Below are 21,355 nucleotides of genomic sequence, written 5' to 3'. Positions count from 1 at the left end.
CCAGGATAGTATAGGATATTTAGGTGGCAGATTTAAAGCCGGAAGGGACTACCCCCTTATTTTGCTCTGTAACCTTCTTATGAATTTAAAATTTGTTTTCAATTAACTTTTTTTTTTCTCTTTTTCACCTTCTGGCCTAACTGGAAAAAAGAAGAAAGAATAAAAACAAACTCCCTATAACAAATAATTAACCAAGCAAAACAAATATTCACAATAGCCATGTCCCAAAATTTGCTTTGTTCTTTGTTATGAGTCAATGACCTCTCTGACATAAGGTTGCTAGCATGCTTCATCACTGGGCATCTATAATCATGAATGGTTATTATATTGACAAGAGTCTTTAGGTCTTTCAGAGATTGACGTCAGTAGAAGATGTCCTAACAATTGTTGTTTTTTGACTAATTTTTTTTAAATTGTGTCTAATTCTTCAGGATCCACCCTTTTTTAAAATTTTTAAATTTTTTTTTTGATGCACCTTTTTTGGCAAATGAGGAACTGAGTTAAACAGGGTTAAGTGACTTGCCCAGCGTCTAGTAAGTTTCCGAGGTCAGACTTTAATTCAGGAAGACTCACCTTTATGGCTCCAGGCCTATCACATGGAGTCATTTAGTTGCTAAAAGTATAGAATCCCATGATTTTTCTATTGTTGCTGTTCAATCATATCTAATGTTTTGTGACCACATTTGGGGTTTTCTTGGAACAGATACTGGAGTGGTTTACCATTTCCTTCTCTAGCTCATTTTTTACACATGAGGAGCTGAGGCAAATAAAGTTGTGTGACATGCTCAGGATCACACAGCTAGTAAATCTCTGTGGCCAGATTTGAACTCAGGAAGATGCATCTTTCTGACTTCAGGCCTTGGACTCAAAACACTACAGCATCTATCTGCCACCTTCCTAATAATTAAGCTATCAAAAATACATACTGGCTACTGAGTTGGAATGAGTTATGTCTCTTTGGGAGTATTCAACCAGAACCTAGGCCATTATTCAGGTTTGTTTAGAGAGCACTCCTTGTAAGTATGATTTGGAGTAGATTGTCTATGAGGTCACTTCCACCTCTAAAATTCTGTGAATTTTTTTGACATTTTAAGTGTAATGACGATGAAACTTTCCATGTGGGAATAATGGGTTATATCACTCTAGTTTTAATAATTATTTTTTCAATTCTACACTATTTGAAAATACATGTAAAGATGGTTCTACTGATGATAGTCATCATTTTGTTTCCATTCTAACAACAGAAATGTTTGATTATTACCCTATAATCCATAAGAGGTCCTACCTTCATGGTCATGGTGGGAGAAGTTCTCTCTTCTTCCTCTTTTCCTGTTTCTCTGTGACAACTGAGATTTAATCTCTATATTTCTTCAGTCCTCGCTATCAACTTAAGATTATTAAATGACAAATATATTTCTCTCTTTCTGAGAATGGAAACATTCTTCTTCTACTATGGTAGTCCATTTGAAAAAATTCTAATTGGTATTAGAGGGTTTCTGTTTCAGAGATTCCAGACATCTTAGAGATTATTCAACCCCAAATCTAATCTGATATATGGGGGAATGAGACCCTAAGAGGTTAGGTGTTTTACCCAACATTAAAAAGGTAGTAAATGGCAAAACCAGAATCCTGACTTGTCCTCTGGTTCTAAATCCTGTGTGCTTTCTATAATTAAAAAAATAGGAATGAACATTATCTGGAAAATAATAAAAACATTTGATTAGGTTGAGGGAATGATGTACCTTTTATTGTTGAGGATGTCTAATTTTATCTTGATGATTTTAGAAACCATTAATTCTAATAAATACAAAGCATTTTGCAAACTTTATATCACTATGTATATACACATGTACAGATGTGTGTATGTATATGTGCATATATACACACATGTATGTATGTATGCATGTATATATGTATTTGAGGAAACTGAGGCAAAGAGAGTTAAATGACTTGCCCAGGGTCACAAAGCTAGTAAGTTTCTGAGGCCAAATTTCATCTCAGGAAGATTATTTTTCTTGACTCCATGCCCAGCACTCTGTCCAGAGCATAATTTAACTGCCTCTAAAATAGTACTTATTAAAGATTAAAATTACGGTCTCTACTATTTGAGACCTGTTTCAAGATGGAGTAAGATCTTTTGAAAGGCAAAAGTCCTTTCAATCATTTTATTATTTCCCATATGATGTCTTAAAGGTGTGATATAGTATTAGTAATAAATAAACAAACATTTAACATAGATGCATTGCTTTCAAACAAAAATTACATTAAGGAATTCTCTTGTGAGGAATCTTAGATTGTTAAACAAAGCAAACCATGATTCTATTCATCAAGAGACTCTAATTTTCTCTACAGATAAATATGGAAAGGATTTTTCATTTAAGTTGAAAAATTCTTTTCTCATTTCTTCTGGCCTTTCTACTGAACAGTGACACTCAAAGAATTAATGAGGTATAGTGTGGAAAATCACTTTGAGTCCCTCAGAGAAAGGTGCTATGTAAATTTAGAAAAGCCTTATGCTAAGGGCAAAGGTAATTATCTACAAAGAATGGGGAATTTTCAGCTATGACCTATGGTTGTTTAAGCATGTTTTGAAATTTTGAAGTAATTCACAACCAATTCTTATCATGGGATGAGAGTCTAAAATCACTGTCATTCTAAATGGCATAAAAATATGCTTTGTGTATAGTGTTGCATCAGACGTTGTGAGTAAAACCCAATTTAACAGGCTCCTACTTTGAAGACAGGAAATAAATCTTATAACATGGGTAAAAAGAAATTTTTATTGTATGTATGAATGCATGTATGCATGTATGCATGCATGTGTCTGCAGTGAACATTAATGGAGAGAAGTAATTCAACACAATGAACAATATGTAGCCAACTTAAATAATCTTCAATTGCTATAAATCTAAGGCCACATTGCACAATTTCCCCTCTTTATTTGATCTGCATAATTTTTCTTCTTCTTGTATTTGACAGCATAATAACTGATTATAGTCCACTGTCAGCCTCCTTTTTGGATGTATGCTTTTTGCTTTCTTGGAGATAATTTACAAATTTGTAAGACATGATGAAAGCCAGTGAACTAAAAGTGGGAAAAGTACAATCCTCAAGTGTTTAGTGAACCAAGTAACCATCATTTTTTTCTTTTTTTAAATTAAAATTCTTCCCCCACCCTGCTTTCCTAGATCTCACTCAACAGTGATGCTTTTAGTTCTAGATAAAATTGACTAAAGGCAGGAGTCAAATTAGGATTTTGATTTCAATGATTTGTGTTTAATTTCTCTCTTCTCCCTTCTTCTTTCTCCTCTACCCAAATTATTGCATATAGACTCATAAATCTATACATATCTAGCTCAAATCCACCTTATGTGCTCTAGTTCTATAGCATTTATTGGACATCTCTCCTTGAATGTCCCAGAGGTGTCTCAAACTAGACCTGTCCAAGACAAAACTCATCATCTTTCCCTCCAAAAGCTACCATTCTTCTGAACTTCCCTTTTCTTTGTAAAGTAGAGTGGGAATGGCTAGATGGTAACGGTTCTGAAAAAGACATGGGCTGCAATTTTATGAGTCAACACTCAGATGTGGCAGCCAAAAATATCAAGGCAATCTTTTCCTACATGGAGAGTCATAGCTTCCAGATAGCCCCACTATAATCTGTCTTAATTAGGCTTCCTCTGGAATATTGCATGCAGTTCTAGTTAGCATGGATTAAGGATATTAATAAGCTGGAAAGTTTCCAAAGCAGGGTAACTTGGATAAAGAATAATCTTGTGTTTTTTTTTCCATATGAGGATTGTTTTAAGGAAATTGACATATTTACCTTGGAGATAAGAAGACTCACTCACTGTGTGTGTGTGTGTGTGTGTGTAGGAGAGGGAGAATGAAAGATTTTTTTTTCAAGCATTTGAAGGGCAATAATGTAGAGAAAAGATAAACCTTATGTTGACAAAAGCAGGAGAAATGGGTAGAAGTTATGAAAATGAGAATTTAAACTCAACGTCAAGAAGTAACAATGAGAACAGTCCAAAAGCAGAATGGGAGGAGCCTATTGTAGTGATAGAAGCTAACTACTATTTGTAATACTTGCTACTATCTGCTGATATATATGTGTATATATATATATATATATATATACACACATACATACATATATACACACACACATACATACATACACACATATAGTAGGTTTCCTCTACTTTGATTTCTTTAAGCAGAGGCTGGACAAATATTTGTCTATAATATTATAATAAAGATACTTTTTTGTTTATGGACTAGACTGGATGACCACTGACATCTCTTCTAGTTTTAGAATTTGGTGATTCTGTTACTATCATACTTTCAGGCTCATGATCATGGAATCTTTCTTGACTTTTTGATCTGCCTTACTCACTCTTCTCTCCATATACAATTATTTGAAAAGTATTATGTTTTTTTCAAACCACAAAATCTTTCATTTTTATAGGGAAAGCAGTGAAGCTGAACACATATCTTATTTCAAACCCTCATTATGTTTCTCATGGACTTTCCAGTTGCCTTCTATTTGATCTCCATATTTCTTATCTCTTTTCTTTGTCAGATAACTTCTAAATTGATATTCTTAAATACAGATCTGATTCTAGCACACCATGGTTCCAAAAAGCTTTCAATGGCATCCTATTGTCTCTAAGATAGAGTATAAGAATTTTAAACATGTCAAAATATGACTGTAGCCTGTCTTTTTTTATTTCTCATTACAACCCCCCTCAGAAACTTCATTTCTAGCTGTATTGGTTTACCTTCTATTTTTCATACCCAGCATTTCATTTCCTTTCTTTGTTACTTTACACAGGCTACTCCCCATTCCTACAATGTCCTTCCTCCTCATTCCTGTCTCTTGGAATCTGTAATTTACTATAAGGTTCAGGTCAGCCATGATATCAAACATGAAGTTTTCCTGATCTACTAAGTTAATAGAATTCTCCTCCCCCCTCTAATTAATTTACTTATTTGCTTGGGTATGATATAGGCATACATACATATACATACATATATACATTTATATATTATATATATGCACATACATACATATATAGCACCTAAAAACAGAACTAGTCAGAAGCAACAAGGTAAAAACTGTGCTGATGAAAATAAATCATATTAAAATTGGTCAAGTAGAAGGTAATGACTCCACGAGTCATCAAGTAACAATAAAACATAATCAATTGAATGAAGGAATAGAAGAAACCATGAGCTATCTCACTGGAAAAACAATTGACTTGTAAAATATTTTTAAAATTTAATTTATTTATTTTGTTTTCTTGGAGGGGGGAAGGCAGGGAAATTAGGGTTAAGTGACTTGCCCAAGGTCACAAAGCTAGTAAGTGTTAAGTGTCTGAGGCTGGATTTGAACTCAGGTCCTCCTGATTCCAGGACAGGTGCTCTATTCACTGCACCAGCTTGCCACCCCTGACCTGTAAAATAAATTGAGGAAAATATTTTAAGGATTATTGGACTACCTAGAAGCCATGATCTGAAAAAGAGTCTAGACACCATATTTCAAGACATTTTAAATGAAAATTATCTCAATATTTTATACACAAAGGATAAAGCAGAAATTGAAAGACTCTACCAGTCATTTCCCAAAGAGATTCCAAAATGAAAACTAACAGGAATATTATAGCAAAATTCTAGAACTTTCATGTCGAAGTGAAAATATTTCAAACAGCCAGAAGGAAACCATTCCAATACTGTGGAGCCACAATCCAGATTACACAAGATTTAACAGCTACCATGGTAAGGAATGGAGGGCTTGGAATGTGATGGTCAGGAAGAAGAAAAAGCTGGGATTACAACAAAGAATAACATAACCAGAAAAATTAAGTATAATCTTTCAAAGAGAAAACTGAATATTTAATGAAATAGAGGACTTTCAAACCTTCCTGAGGAAAAGATAAGAGCTGAATAAAATTTTGCCTTATAAATACAAGTATCAAGAGAAATCAGAAAAATGAACATGAAAGAATAATATGGGACTCAATTATGTTTAAGCTCTTAACATATCTATATGGGAAGATAATACACATATTTTCTAAGAAAATTATTGTTAAATGGAAACTAGAAGAAATATACACAGAAAGTGTGTGTGGGATTGAATCAATTATGTTGCGATGATGTTAAAAAATGGACAAACAAGAAAGTTGTATGACATGGGAAAAGGAAGAAGAGAAAGTAAGAATAGGGTAAATTATTTTTTAATTAAAAAGTGGCCCACAAGGAAAAGCTTTTACTGTGAATGGGGAAATGGGGGTCATGGTGGGCAGATAATGCCTAAGAAAGGATAGATGGATGGATAGATAGATAGATAGATAGATAGATAGATAGATAGATAGATAGATAGATAGGTAGATAGATAGATGGATAGATGGGTAGATAGTCTCTTGGTCTCTCCATGTCTCTCTCATTGTGTGTGTGTGTGTGTGTGTGTGTGTGTGTGTGTGTGTGTGAAAGAGAGAGAGAGAGAGAGAGAGAACTTACTGTTAAAATAAGGGGTTGGGGGAGAATCTGTTATGCTTTAGCTGAAATTAAAAGAAAAAGACAAGGATAGCAATCATGATCTCAGACAAAGAAAAGAAAAAAAATAGAATAATTGGGGAAACTATATCTTGCTAAATGGAAACATAAACAATGAAGTACTAAACATATGTGACCAAAAGGGCATAGCATCCAAATTAATTTTTTTTCTGTTTTTTAAAGTATTTTTATATATTTATTTTTAGTTTTCAACATTCATTTCCACAAGATTTTGAATTATAATTTTTCTCCCCATCTTTCCCCTACCCACCCCAAAATAAAGCCTACTGAATATACCTTCCCCCAATTTGTTCTCTCTTATATCCACCCCCATCAGCCCCCTAACTTTCTAGTAGGGCAAGATGGGTTTCTATATGTCAGTACCTGTATATTTTATTTCCCAGTTGCATGTAAAAAACAAAATTTTAAACATTTGCTTTTAAGACTTTGAGTTCCAGATTTTTTCCCGTCTTCCCTCCTCACTCACCCCCACTGGGAAGATAAGCAATTCAATATTGGTTGTACATGTGTAGTTACCCACATCATTTCCATAGTAGTTGTATTGTGAAAGGCTAACTGTATTTCCCTCCATTCTATCCCTGCCCCCCCCACTTATACTATTTTCTCCTTTGACCCTATCCCTTTTCAGAAATGTTTGTTTCTAACAACCCTCTCCCCCAATCTGCCCTCTCTTCTATATCGCCCCCCCCCCTCACTTAACCACTACCCCTCATTTTCCCGTAGGGTAAGATCCCCAATTGAGTGTGTATGTTATTCCCTCCTTAAGCCAAATTCAATGAGAATCAGGTTGTCCCATTCCCTTTCATCTTTTTGTTCTTCCCCTCCACTGTAACAGTTTTCTCTTGCCTCTTTTATATGAGATAATTTACTGTACTCTATCTCTCCCTTTTTCCTTCTCCCAACACATTCCTTTCCTCTTAATTTTATTTTTTAGATATCATCCCTTCCTATTAAGCTCATCTTGTACCCTCTTTCTATGTATACATGAATATACATATGCTCACGCTCACATACATATTTATATACACATACACCCATCTATACATACATATGTATGTATACATATATATATGTATACACACAGATATATATGCATATATATTCTCTTCAACTATCCTCATATTGAGAAAAGTCTCATGAGTTACAATTATCATTTTTCCATGTAGGAATGTAAATAGTTCAACTTTGATAAGTTCCTTAGATTTCTTTTTCCTGTTTACTTTCTCATGCTTCTCTTGCTTCTTGTATTTGGAATTCAAATTTTCCATTCAGCTTTGGTTTTTTCATCAAGAATGCTTGAAAATCCTCTATTCCATTGAATGACCATATTTTTTCCCTGTAGCATTATATTTATATTGTGAAAGGCTAACTATATTTCCCTCCATTCTATCCCTGCCCCCCCCACTTATACTATTTTCTCCTTTGACCCTACCCCTTTTCAAAATTGTTTGTTTCTAACAACCCTCTCCCCCAATCTGCCCTCCCTTCTATAACCCCCCCCTGCTTAACCTCTACCCCCAATATAAAACTATACTCAGTTTTGCTGGGTAGGTGATTCTTGGTTTTAGTCCTAATTCTTTTGACCTCCAGAATATCATATTCCAAGCCCGTCAATCCCTTAATGTAGAAGCTGATAGGTATTGTGTTATTCTGATTGTGTTTCCACAATACTCAAATTGTTTCTTCCTGACTGCTTAAAGTATTTTCTCCTTGACCTGGAAACTCTGGAATTTGGCTATAATATTCCTAGGAGTTTTCTTTTGGGGATCTTTTCAAGAAGCTCCCAGATTAGTGTGATAGACCCTTCCTCTCTGCCTGACACTCTTCAGTGGGAGATTTATTTCTCTATGTCACTTTGTGGGTTCTGTAGCTCTAAAGTTTGTTTAGAGTCATTTTTAGATGTATTGGAAGTGATTGGAGTGGTTGCCCAGGCCACATTTGTGCATCTACTCCTCCATCTTGGCTCTGCCCCCATAACATCTAAATTCTTAAAGGAAAAGTCAAATAAGTTACCGAAGGAAATAGCAAAGCTGAACTTGTAGAGAACTTCTACTTTCTCCTCCCAGATTTAGATAAATCTAACCATAAAGCAAATAAGAAAGAGGAGAAGGAGATTAATAAAATGATAGAAACTTTAGGTATGATAGTCCTCTGGAGGAAACTGAATGACATCTTCACAAAAAATGACCTCACAGCTAAATGTAGAGAAGCAGAAACATTAAATGTACCCTATTCAGACCATGATGAAATAAGAATTACATGTAATAAAGGACTGTGGGAGCATAGGTTAAAATTTAACTGTAAACCAAATAATCTTATCCTAAAATTTGAGTGGGTCAAAGAACAAATCATAGAAACAATCAATAATCTTATTAAAGGGAATAAAAACAAGGAAAGTGCATGCCAAAATTTGTGAGATTCAACCAAAGTACCTAGGGGAATTTTTTTTTATCTCTAGCTGTATACATCAATAAAAAAAGAGAAGAGCAAACTAATGAATTTGGCATGCAACTACAAAAGAAGTTAGAAAAGAACAAAATAAAAATATACAATTAAAAACAAAAATGCAAATCCTGAAAAATCAAAAGAGAAATTAATAAAATTGAAATAGAAAATTTGACTAATAAAGCTAGAATCTCATTTCATGAAAAAAACCACAATAGATAAACCCTTGATTAATTTGATATAAACAAAAAGAAAAAAAATTGGTATCAAAATTGAAAAGGGTGAATGCAACACCCATGAAAATGAATTGAAAACAATTATCATGAGTTATTTTGCTTAATTATGTGCCAGTAAAGCTGACAATTTAAGTAAAATGGATATTGCTTAAAAATAATAAGCTTCCCAAACAGAGGGGCAAATGGAATACTTAAATAATCCTATCTTAGAAAAAGTAATTTAATAGGCCACCATTAGCTCCTTAAGAAAAAATTAAATAGGAATAGATAGATTTACTAATGAATTCCACCATATAGTTGTGAAAAATTAATCCCAGTACTAAAAAAACTATTTGAAAAATATGTAAAGATTTATATCAAGTTTATAACAAAAATTACTGTAATAATTTAGATCCAAAGTAAGAAGTAAGAAATCAACATTTGAAAAAAATACCAAGAAAATTAGAACTCAGTATGGCAGAAACTAGGTGTAGACCATCTTCTCACACCATGTACCATGATAAGAATTAAAATGTATAAATGATTTAGACATAAATGTTGATTTCCTAAGTATCTTAGGAGAGCACAGAAAGATGTGCTTGCCAAATCTATGGATAAGGGACGGGTTTGTGACCAAACAAGAGATAGAGAAAATTATGGGATGTAAAATAGACATTTTTTATTTCATGAAATTATAAACCTTTTGAGTAAACAAAACCAATGAAGCCAAAATTAGAAGGAAAAGAGGAAACGGGAAATTTTACAAAACATTTTTTGATAAAAGCCTCATTTCTTAAATATGTGGGGAACTGAGCCAAATATATAAAATAAGAGCCAGTCCCCAGTTAATAAATGGCCAAAGGACATGAATAGGTAGTTTTCAGAAGAAGAAATAAAAGCTATCAATAATCACATGAAAGAAAATTATCTAAATCACTATTGAATAGAGAAATGCTAATTAAAACAACTGTAACATTCTGCCTCAACCTAACAGAAGAGCTAACACAACAGAAAAGGACACTGACAAATGGTGAAGAAGATGCAGAAAAATTTGGAGAGTGAGAGGCAATTTTGAACTATGCACAAAGGACTATAAAATTATGTGTACACTTTGACCCAGCAGTACCACTCCTAGGTTTATGGTCCAAAGAGATCAAAGAAAATGGAAAAGGATCATTTTGTGTAAAATTATTTATAGCAGCTTTTTGTGGTGGCAAAGAATTGTAAATTGAGGGGGATACACATCAATTGGGGAATGGTTGAAGAAGTTGTAATATCTCATTATGAGTGAATATTATTGCGTTATAAGAAATTGGATTTAGGATGGTTGCAGAAAAATCTTGGAAGACTTATATGAACTATGCAAAGTAAAATGACAGCTAGGAGAACATTGTATTTAGCAACAGCAGTATTGTAAGGAAGATCCACTGTGAAAGCTAATTCAATTAGGACAATGATACAAGACAATTCCAAAGGAATCTCGATGAAAAAGCTCTATCCATCTCTGGAGAGAGAACTGATGAATTCTGACTGCATATTGAAGTATTCTTTTTGAATCTTTCTTTGTTTATATTATTTTATTATGTTTGTATTTTCTCTTTAAACATGGCTAATATGAAAACATATTTTGCATGACTTCTCATGTACAATCAATATAAAATTGCTTGCCTTCTTAATAACAGGTGAGGGATAAGAGGAAAGGAGAGAATTTGGACCCCAAAATTAAAAGTAAAGTTTGCTAAAATTATTTTTGTATGTAATTGGGAAATATTTAACAAAATAGATTAAAATTATTTATAAATAAAATTTCTACAATCTTTTTTTTGGAAAATGAATGAAGAGCTTTATAAGGGTACGTATGTATGGTTTTTAAATTTTTTTGTTTTTGTTATTTGAACTGGTATTGTGATTTCAGTAGCACAGGAAACTCTGGGTCAGCAAAATATTCTGCCAGTTCTGATTGGTGCCTAGTATATAAGTTGCAATCTTAGAGACATACCTTACTGACTTCTTAAATGACTAGCTCAAGTTCTCAAAGGCAATCTGCATCAGAGATAAGGACTTGAATGTAGGTCATCCTGACTACAAGGCAGCTAGCAGGTCAGCTAGATGCCATGCTGCCTCTTTGAACAGCAAATAATAAAACTGTGAGCACCAAGGGGAGAAAAAAAACAGAGAGGGGGAGAGGAAGATAACTTTTTAGAAAATTGCAGATTCTTAGAGGACATCTTAGATATAATCAAGAATAATTCCTTCATTTTGCAGATGAGTCTAAGGCACGGAGAACTGAAAAGGACCCACAGCTAGTCATCAACAATAGTAAGGCCATTCACTGCCAAAGTTGAACCTTAAAAAAAAAGAATAAAAGCATATCAGTCTAGAGGATTTTTTGGCTGCCTTCATAAATCTCCTTTCTTCTTGAATATATTATTGATCTATTAACAATGGGATGGACATGATATCATCAGTCCAACATTTCCCTTCAGCAATGTACTTTATAGTCCAGTTATGCCTATTGCTTCTATGTGACTCTCATCTAAATTTTCTCAAGAGTTCACCATAGGGGAATCCTGCAACAGCCTCAAGGAGACCATTCTTTCACCTGAAATGGCCATATGCCAAAAGAGACCAGCATTAGGGAAATCCACCTTCTTATCCCTTGCTCTTATTGCCATGTAGCCAATCTAATAACTCTTTCAATCATACAATTCCTTGATGACATACTTTCATACATTATTCTTGTTCTTTTAAGGATTTCCTTATTATTATATTCCTCTTCACACCTCAAATGTCCCTTTCCATTTTCATTGAGTTGATGCTTATCTTTAGTTCTTCAGTGAGTATTCTAGGTCTCAATGGCATATAATAGCAGGGAAATTTTCTGTCAAATATATGGATCTTTGTTATAGGAAGCTTGCAGTCAGCAAATGTGCTATACAATTTATAAAAAGTAATTTAGTCTGCTCACATCACCTTTGAAAAAGAAACTGGCCCAGTTCATTATCCATCTATCTTGTCAGTCTCAAATACACAAATGGTTGACAGGCTCTATTGGCTATCTATCCAGGTGCACATTGAAATTTGGGAAATAGATATTCTTCGTGTATTTTCACTTTCTTGTGTAGATGGACAGGCCAAACTTTGAATGATTGCAGATCTTTTCCAAGAAGCATTGTACTAGCTTGGGTCTTGATGCAGTCCACATATTGTCATTCACAAATAGTCATAAAGACCTAACTATCCCTAGGGGATCCCTCTTTGGCCAGGACTCTGTGGTGGATCTGGTCCAATAAAATGGCAACTAGCTTGAATGAAAGCATATCTTTATTTTACATGTTATTTGATTTTTATTATCTCAGAATCATTGAATGGAGTAATTTAAGGTGTTATATCTTCTGAGGAATCTTCGAAGATCTTAACATATGAGTGGGAGACAATTTTTTTTAATGTTTATACTTTTTTTTGCATTTTTTTTGGAGGGCAGTTGTGGTTAAGTGACTTGCCCAAGGTCATGCAGCTAGTTTTTGTGTTAAGTGTTTGAGGCCAGATTTGAACTGAAGTCCTCCTGACTACAGGGCTGGTGCTCTATTCACCTAGCCACCTCGGGAGACAAATTGTTATGAGAGATTTTCTTTTTTTTCTACTGAATTAAATGCCTTTTTGAAATCAACAACAATAAACATGATGGGATCTTATATTACTACATCATTTACTCAATTGCTAGATTGCAAAGATGTGGTCCATTGCTGATCATCATTTGGGAAAGCTCTATTATTCCCTATAATTACCCTCATTGAATATTCCAGCAATTTACATATTTGTGATTCTCAAAAATGTGTTATAAACATAGGAGATTAGGGATAGAGACCAGGAGTTGCTATATCTCGGTGGCCATTTCTTTTTAAAAGAATAAATAATTGAAGTTTTTCCCGTGGTTTTGGCATCTGCCCCCTCCTTTTGACATCTTATAAATGAGACCCTCAATATATTGGTAGATTTTATCATCCCCAGCACAGATAATCTTTGCATACACACACACACATGCTCAATTTGACAGTTTTTTTTCTGTCTTTGTTCTTTTTAGTGTTCTGTCTTTAATTCTTTTTACTAGCTCTGTAAACAACTCAGAGATTGTAATGTTGAGGTTTGAATATAGAGTTTCTAGCATTCTTGAATGAAACAAATTATCATAATACTATCTACAAATATATATTTTTTCCATTTGTAATTCTTTTTCCATTTTCATCCTTGAATCCTCCTAAGATGATTTTGTTTAATTGGATATCTTGTCATGTTTTCCTTAGGCTGGTTTACCTTGCACCGTTATTCTTTTATGAAACAGTACTTTTAAAAATCATTCATACATCTTTCCTAGATTTTACAAATGAGTTCATAATCTATTTTATAGTCCTAATTGATGTTGCTTTTAAGAACCACCACTTAGAGTTTGGCAAGTAATTTGGCAAGCAATGTTCGCTGATTAAGGACTTGTGGGAGCGTTTTTCATCTCCTTTTAGTAATTGATTTACTTTGGATTAACTTCTGAGTAAAATTATTGTAGTTGGTGGCAATGTCATTTATGTTGTTAATTTCACACTTTTAATTTTTAATAACTTGTTTTAATAAACCATGATTAAATCACCTTAATTATATACCATATATGAGTATATGTACATATATACATATACACATACACATACACATATGTGTGGGGGTATCATTCCTAGCTTTTTGTTGTTGTTTATTACACTTTCCTCCACAAAGATACCAAAACCTTGTGCTGGACAGGCCTACTTTCAAGGACTAGCCTAGATAATTACAAAGAGGAACATCACTAGTAGAGTGACCATCTGGTGGGAAAACTTTTTTTTTTTGGTAATGACAATTCAAGAAAGATAGAATTTTTAAAAATTGTTCCAGTCCTATATAGTCCCTTTTCACTTCTGGAGTGATGGTGGAAGGGTTGTAGGAAAGGAAACAGAGGGTATTATAAAGGAAATAGTTTTGTATTGTCCACAGACTTCAGTTTGTTGTTGTAAGTGAGATGTTTCTCTCTTGACTAATAAGTGGACATATTGCTTGAGGAGCTGAATTGTATACATCTAGGCAATGCATTAAATAAATTCTCATCTTTAATGAGGAAATATACATAAAATATTTATAAACCTTGAAATACTATTTCAATATTGTGATATCTATGTGATTACTACTAGTTAACAAGCTCCTCAAAGTTCAACCCATTCCTGCTCTGTAAAGCCACACACAAGTAGCTTTCCAGAGGACTGCTGCTGTGAACAGCTTTTCAAGGCTCTCATTACACAGTACAGTGAACTCTCTATTTATTCACTAACAAATCAGAGGAAAACATTACAAAAAATCAAGGTACAGCATTCACAATGTTAGAACTTATTACAGAAATGGCCACATAGTTTTCACTAAAGTGTTCACATAGTTTTGAAGTATAATAATTTAGTCAGGCAATCACTTAGTAACTCAATCATTCAATCATAAAGTACAAAAGGTCAAATCTTCCACCCATGGGGCACACTAAGGTACAAATCAGTCACTATTCAGTCATCAGTCACTACTCAGTAAGCTCTTAAGGGTTAGTGGAGAATAGGCCATCCACCCATTGGTCACAAGTAAATCATAATCTTCTCAGTCAGTACACAGTATCCAAGTAAAGTCTTCTTTCAGCTTGACTGAAAGGCTTTTCCTTTTGACTGAAAGGCTTTTCAAGGCTGGCTCTTCCATGATTCCTCTTCCATGGTCCCAGCTCCAACTGTCACCTGGGTTCAAAGCCAGGCAGCTCCCAGTTCCTTGTCTAACTCTTTGTCCAGCTCTTTGTCCTATTCCCATTCCATTTTGAAGCTCACAGTTTCCAGTCCACTTCAAGTCCTTCACAGTTCCTGTTTCTGGGAAGACAAAGCTTGACAGAGCCACAATAATATTCATGCACATTTCCAGCACCATCATCAATTCATTATCATCCTGTGAAATCAACTCAGACCCATCAACAAGGTCTGAGAACTTAACACAAATCATCAACATAGAAATCAACACAGACCCACAAACAAGGTCCAAGAGGTCAGCACAAATCATCAGTAAAGTCCCAGGACTTCCAAATCTGTCTTCCAGGATTTTGGTGATCATCCAACCAGAAAGTCCTTTGAGGGCTTTCAGTAAGATCCCAGGGCTTTTGTCCAAAGTATCACAAACAAACATCAACACAGATAGAGAAGACAGAGTGCCAGGATACCAAAAGTTTTCTCCTTCACTCTGCCACCACAAGAGTCCTCTTTTCAGTTCTTCCTGTCTCTAGCCCTGGGGATGTTCTTATATAGTTCCTACCCAGGAGTTCATAAGTTCTACGGTTCACAAGTTGTGGGGTTCACACATTCTGTTTCTTAACAGACTTGATACAAGGCTCAAAAGAAATTTGAACTGAAACAAAGTGTTAATTCAATAGCTGAAAAATGGTGTAAACTACTTCTGTGCTTGCCATTATATGCTCTGGGCTTGATGTCATGAAAAGAGACCAAAATTCTAACCATGTTTATATACATCAGGTGTACTTTGTGTCCTTTCAGTGTTAGCATGGCTATGAAGAAGGCTTGGCAGAAATTCTGAAATGATGTCAGTTAGGACCTGTTGATTCTGCTGATTGGATTAGTATCCCAGTCAGGGTGATATAACTATTAATCTGATAAATAGTATGAGAGTCACAGCTTGTAGGCAGATCCTACCCAGAAATATTAAGATGATCAAATTGACATGGAGAATGAATAACAATAATAACAATAATAATAGTAACAACAACAATAATACCTAGCACTCATATAGCACTACAAAATTTTGCAAAGCTTTTCACAAATATCTCATGTTTTCCACAAAATAACCATGAGAGGTAGGTGTTTTATTATTCCTATTTTACAGATGAGAAAGCAGAGAGTGGAAGAGTGGCCTGCCTAGTTTTTTACACCTAGTCATTATCTGAGGGTAGATTTAATCTCAGGTATTCCAGACTCCAGGTTCAATATTTTAGCCAGTGTGACCCTGGCCAAGTCACTTAATCTCTGTGATATCTTAAACTACTTTGTAAATGATAATTGTTGTTATCATTATAATTTTTATTGTTGTAAATGGTGTTCCTTCAAGGTTTGCTACCCCAAGAAAGAGAAAAATATATTAGAATAAATGAGAAACACCAATATTCTAACATTTGGAAATTCTATATTGAAGATGATGCTGACTACCAAAGAATGTTAACTACAAGCGTACTGAAAATAGCTTAAAGATGTGATTTCTTTTATATTCCAGTCTTACATCATAGCAAAATTGTGATAAATCACCAGTTATAAGTGAAGACCATTTTTGACAACACCTAGAACTCCAAGTGGTACAATTACATTGTGATCTCCTGAAGGTCAGTCGGGATCTTTTGTCAATGCTTGGAACAGGTCATGACACCTAACAGGTTTTTAGTAGATGTTTCTTAATTGACTGATTAATAATGAATTATAGAAAAATCAGGATAATCATAAGAAATAATATTTCCAAATCTATATCAGTTAAAGCAAATAAAAAGTAAGGAGTTATCTGAATGTAAAGAAGGAAAAGATGAACTCAAAGGCATTTTAACATCTACATTAAACACTGAATCTAGAAGTGCTTCCAAATAACCAAACAGATGGTGAAAATAATGGAATGTATCAAATAAATTTGAAAAGAAGATGTGCATGCTTAAATTTAAACTTCAAAAGTCATTTTTAAATTTAGTTAAAAAACAATTACAAAAAAAACAAATACAAGTCATGCTAAAAACAAGTATGGGGGGGTGGCAGAGTAGGTCAGAAAACTTTTGGCTCTTCAAATTTCCTCCACCACAAAATTTGACTCAGAGCAGCAAAAAGAAACACAGGGTAAAGCAATTGTCTTCCTAAGACAATTTGAGAAGATCCCAGTAAAGACCTGACCTCTTGGGGTGGAGGTTCTGTCTAAGTGACGTGCAAAAACTTCTAGGCCAGCTGTGTAGAATCAACAACAAGCAATGGGGGCAGTTGGGTCGAGAGACAGCCCCAGTCTTAGAAATTTTCATCTGGAAGACATTGTGAGGTCTGACAGCTGAGTAGGAGAAGATTGTAGAACCTTCCACTGTGAAAGGATGCCAAGCACAACTGTGCTAATGACATGCATCCCAAGGAGGAGCTAGCACTCACCTGGTGAGTGCAATAGCCAGGGGTGGGCACCCTGTTGACTGTCAGCACTTAGAGGAGACCAATGTCCATGGTTTTAGTTTCAGGTCAGAGAGGTCAGCTGTGGTTTGTAGCCATGTTGGGGAAGGAGCAAGATCATTTGTGGGACAGTGTGACTCAGGACCCTAGCCGTGTGTTGGGAGTGGAGAGGAGAACTGTAGTATCTGTGGCTTGGAGCATTGTTCCCAATACTGTAATGCAATTCCAAGGAAAGGCAACTTCCCAAGGTTCAAAATACCAGCATAGGTGCTCTCCATTTTATTCAATGACAAACCAAGAACAGAGAAGATCAAAACATGACATCATTCAAAATACAGCATTTACTAAGTGTGATTAAATAATCTCCAAGTACTACCCCACCCCAGGACCTTCCATTCATTCAATCAATTACAAAGTCCCTGTTCTAAATACTACTCCACCCCTAGGCTGTACCTTCATTTAGTCCACCACAAAGCCCCTCTTCTCAAATGGAGATTAGTTTCCAATCTAAGTAAAGTACATTCATTTGTTCAACCATAGAACACAAAAAGGTCAAAAGTTCCCCACCCCTGGATCACAATTGAATCTACCCCAGAGTTACAACAAGTTTAAGCACAGCACTTAATACCCAAATGGAGGTCTTTTCTTCATCTTGGCACAAGGCAAATTCTCAGCAATCTTAGTTCCTGGGGAGACAAGGCTTAGCAAGGCCACAAGATACATAGCCAGTCCCTTCATTAATTCATCCTCTGTCTGTAGAACAGTCCTAGAACCCCTGAAAACATTAGCAAAACCCTCTCCTAGGATTTCTGTAAACATACAACAAGAAAATCCTTCTTCAGGGCTTCTGAACCAACAGAAAGGTTCCCAGACCCCTGCAACAACAGCACTGTCCTTCACCAGTGGACAGTATTCACTCTCTGTCTGCAGGACAGTCTCAGGAGCTCTTAGCCACCAGCCAGGTTCCAGGACTTCTTCAACAACAGGACTGTCTTTCACCAGTGGACAAATCTGGCAAAACAACATCAAAACAGACAGACAAAGTACCAGCAAAACAGCCATGTCTCCTCAGTCCTTGGCAGCTCAGGGGGCAGGTCTCAAAAGTCCAGGGCAATTCAAAGTGGCCCCCAGCAATTCTCTCAGTCTCTCTCTCTCTGCCTCCAGGAGGGTGCTGCTTCCAAAAAGTTCTTCTGCCTCTCTCTTGTCTCTCCAAATCTAAGTCACCAGCTCCTCCCAGTTCAGGACTCTCTTTTCACATCAACAAGTCCATCCCACAGGTGGGATTAACAAGCTCTGGGTTTTAACACAATCAGTTTGAAAACCAAGCCAATACAGGGGAATCTTTAATTGCCATTACTATCACAAATACCTACAGAATACAACTTGATTACACTAGTAGCTGCTAAAAACCAAAATAAGACAATAAAACAATAAATAAATATAGATAGATAAATAAACAAGCAAATAAATGAATAAGCAAATAAATAAATAAGTGAATGAATGAATGAATGAATAAATGTAAGCAAAAGAGAAAGAACCCAGCCAAAGACAGTATGGGAATAGAGAAGATCTGGGTTCACATTCAGAAGAAGATAATGGAGACAAAAAAGCCACTCTTTTTTTTTTCAATGAGAATCATCAAATGGTGTCAAGCACAGAAAATAGTTCTCGAAAGAACTTAAAAAGAATTTTAAAAATCAAATAAGAGAGGTTGAAGAAAAATAGAAAAAAAGAGCAATCCAAAAAAATCAAGAAAACTATAAAAAGAAATTCAACCAACTTGAAATAGAGAATCACAAATTTGAGAAAGAAAATAATTCTTTGAAAACTAGAATTGGGCAAGGGGAAGCTAGTGGCATCTTAAGACACCAAGAAATCTTGAAACAAAAGTAAAAGAATGGAAAAATGTAGAAGAGAAAGTGAAACATCACATCAGAAAAACAAATGGTCTGGAGAGTAGATGGAGGAGAAATGACATAAGAAAAGTTGGACTACTTGAAAAATACAGCAAGAAAAGAAACTTGATATAATATCACAGGAAATTATTAAGGGAAATTTCCCTGAGGTTCTAGAACAAGGAGGCACAGCAGAAATATAAAAAAAAAATCCACAAATCACCACCTAAAAGAGGTCACTGGAGTAAAACCTACAGGAAGATTATAGGCAAATTTCAAAGCTCCAATGGTAAGGAGAAAATATTGGAAGCAATATGAAAAAAAGCAATTTAAATATCATGGAGCTACAATAAGGATAATACGAGACCTAGCAGCTACCACATTGAAGGATATAAGTCTTAGATCACTATATTTCATAGAGCAAAAGAGCAAGGGTTACAACCCAGGATAAATTACCCAGTAAAATGAAGTATAATCCTAAATGAAGACAAAATGGATATTTAACAAACTGAAAGACTTTCGGGTTTTTGTGACCAAAAAACAAACAAATAGAACTTAAGGGAAAATTTGACATACAACATCCAGGAGAGATGTAAGGTAGACATTAAAGATCATATAGATCATTTATAAGGGACTCAATAAGGTCATTTTTTTATTTTTATAGGTAAATATATATTAGCATTATTCTTATGATTGTCATCATTATTTGGGTAGTTTAAAAAGAAAGGCTTGAGCTGAGCTGAGTATCATGGGATGATTCTAAAAAATTAAACTGCATAGGGAAAGATAAAAAGGAGCAATTATATAAATCAGGCATGAATGAAAAAAACATGACACAAGTTGTTGGGGGAGAATGGGTAGTATTAGAACCTTACTGTCATTGGGAATGGGTTAAAGAGGGAAATAGATAGATAGATAGATAGATAGATAGATAGATAGATAGATAGATAGATAGATAGATAGATGAGGATAATAGTCTTCTAAATTCAGAAAGAATTAAAAGTACAAGGGCATAGGATTGGGGGAAAGAATAGGGAAGGCTTTAAGAGAGGTAAGTAGATTAAGGAATAGGAGGGCAAGGTATTGGGTAGAAGTAAAGCAAAGGAATTAGGAGAGATAGGGTAAATAGGTTGAAAGGATAGTGAGGAAAACTAGGAAGGAGGAAAATACACAAGTGCTTGTATCTTAGAATGTGAATGGGATGAATTTACCCATAAAATGGAAATGGATAGCAGATTAAACATTTGAATTCAACAATATGTTGCTTTCAATAAACATTATAAAAATGAGAAATACACACAAAATAAATTGAATCAAAACTAAAAATAAAGGATGCTGCCAGCAATATTATTCAATATTATGTTAGATCATCTAAAATACCAAGACAGTGTAAAAGACCTGAGTATATAACTGCCAAAACAGACACACGGACTATATGAATATAAACATAAAATGCTTTTTGTGCAAATAAAGTCAGCTCTAAATAATTGAAGTAATATTTATTGTTAATGTGTAGATAAAGCCAATATAATTTTTAAAATGACTATTTTGGCCTAACTAATCTATTTAATGCCATACAAATTAAATTACTTAAAATATTTTACTGAGTTAGAAAAAATAAAAAATTTCATTTGGAAGATCAAAAGTTTAGGAACTTAAAAGAAACCAGGAGCAAAAAAACTAAAGGAGGCAGATTCAGATGTATCAAACATTAAACTATATTATAAGGGAAAAAAATATTTGAAGTGAAAAAAGATCATTTTGATTGTCTTAATTTTTTAAAAATTTTTTAATTTTTAAAATTATTTATTAACTTCTGATTTACATCATTCATTTCCATCAGATTTGGAGTTACAAATTTTCTCCCCATTTTTCCCCTACCCACCTCTCCAAATTAGCCATCCCACAGGATATCCCCTCCTCCAATCTGCTCTCTCCCATATTTTCTCCCATACCCCTTTCAACTTTTCCAGTAGATCTCTATTCC

This window comes from Petaurus breviceps, unplaced genomic scaffold (assembly GCF_028583685.1).
Source record: "Petaurus breviceps papuanus isolate PSGF00001 unplaced genomic scaffold, PetGlider_PUasm1.0 126, whole genome shotgun sequence".
Lineage (NCBI taxonomy): Eukaryota > Metazoa > Chordata > Mammalia > Diprotodontia > Petauridae > Petaurus > Petaurus breviceps.
The sequence above is the reverse complement of the archived record's forward strand: the minus strand, read 5'-3'. Positions refer to the sequence as shown.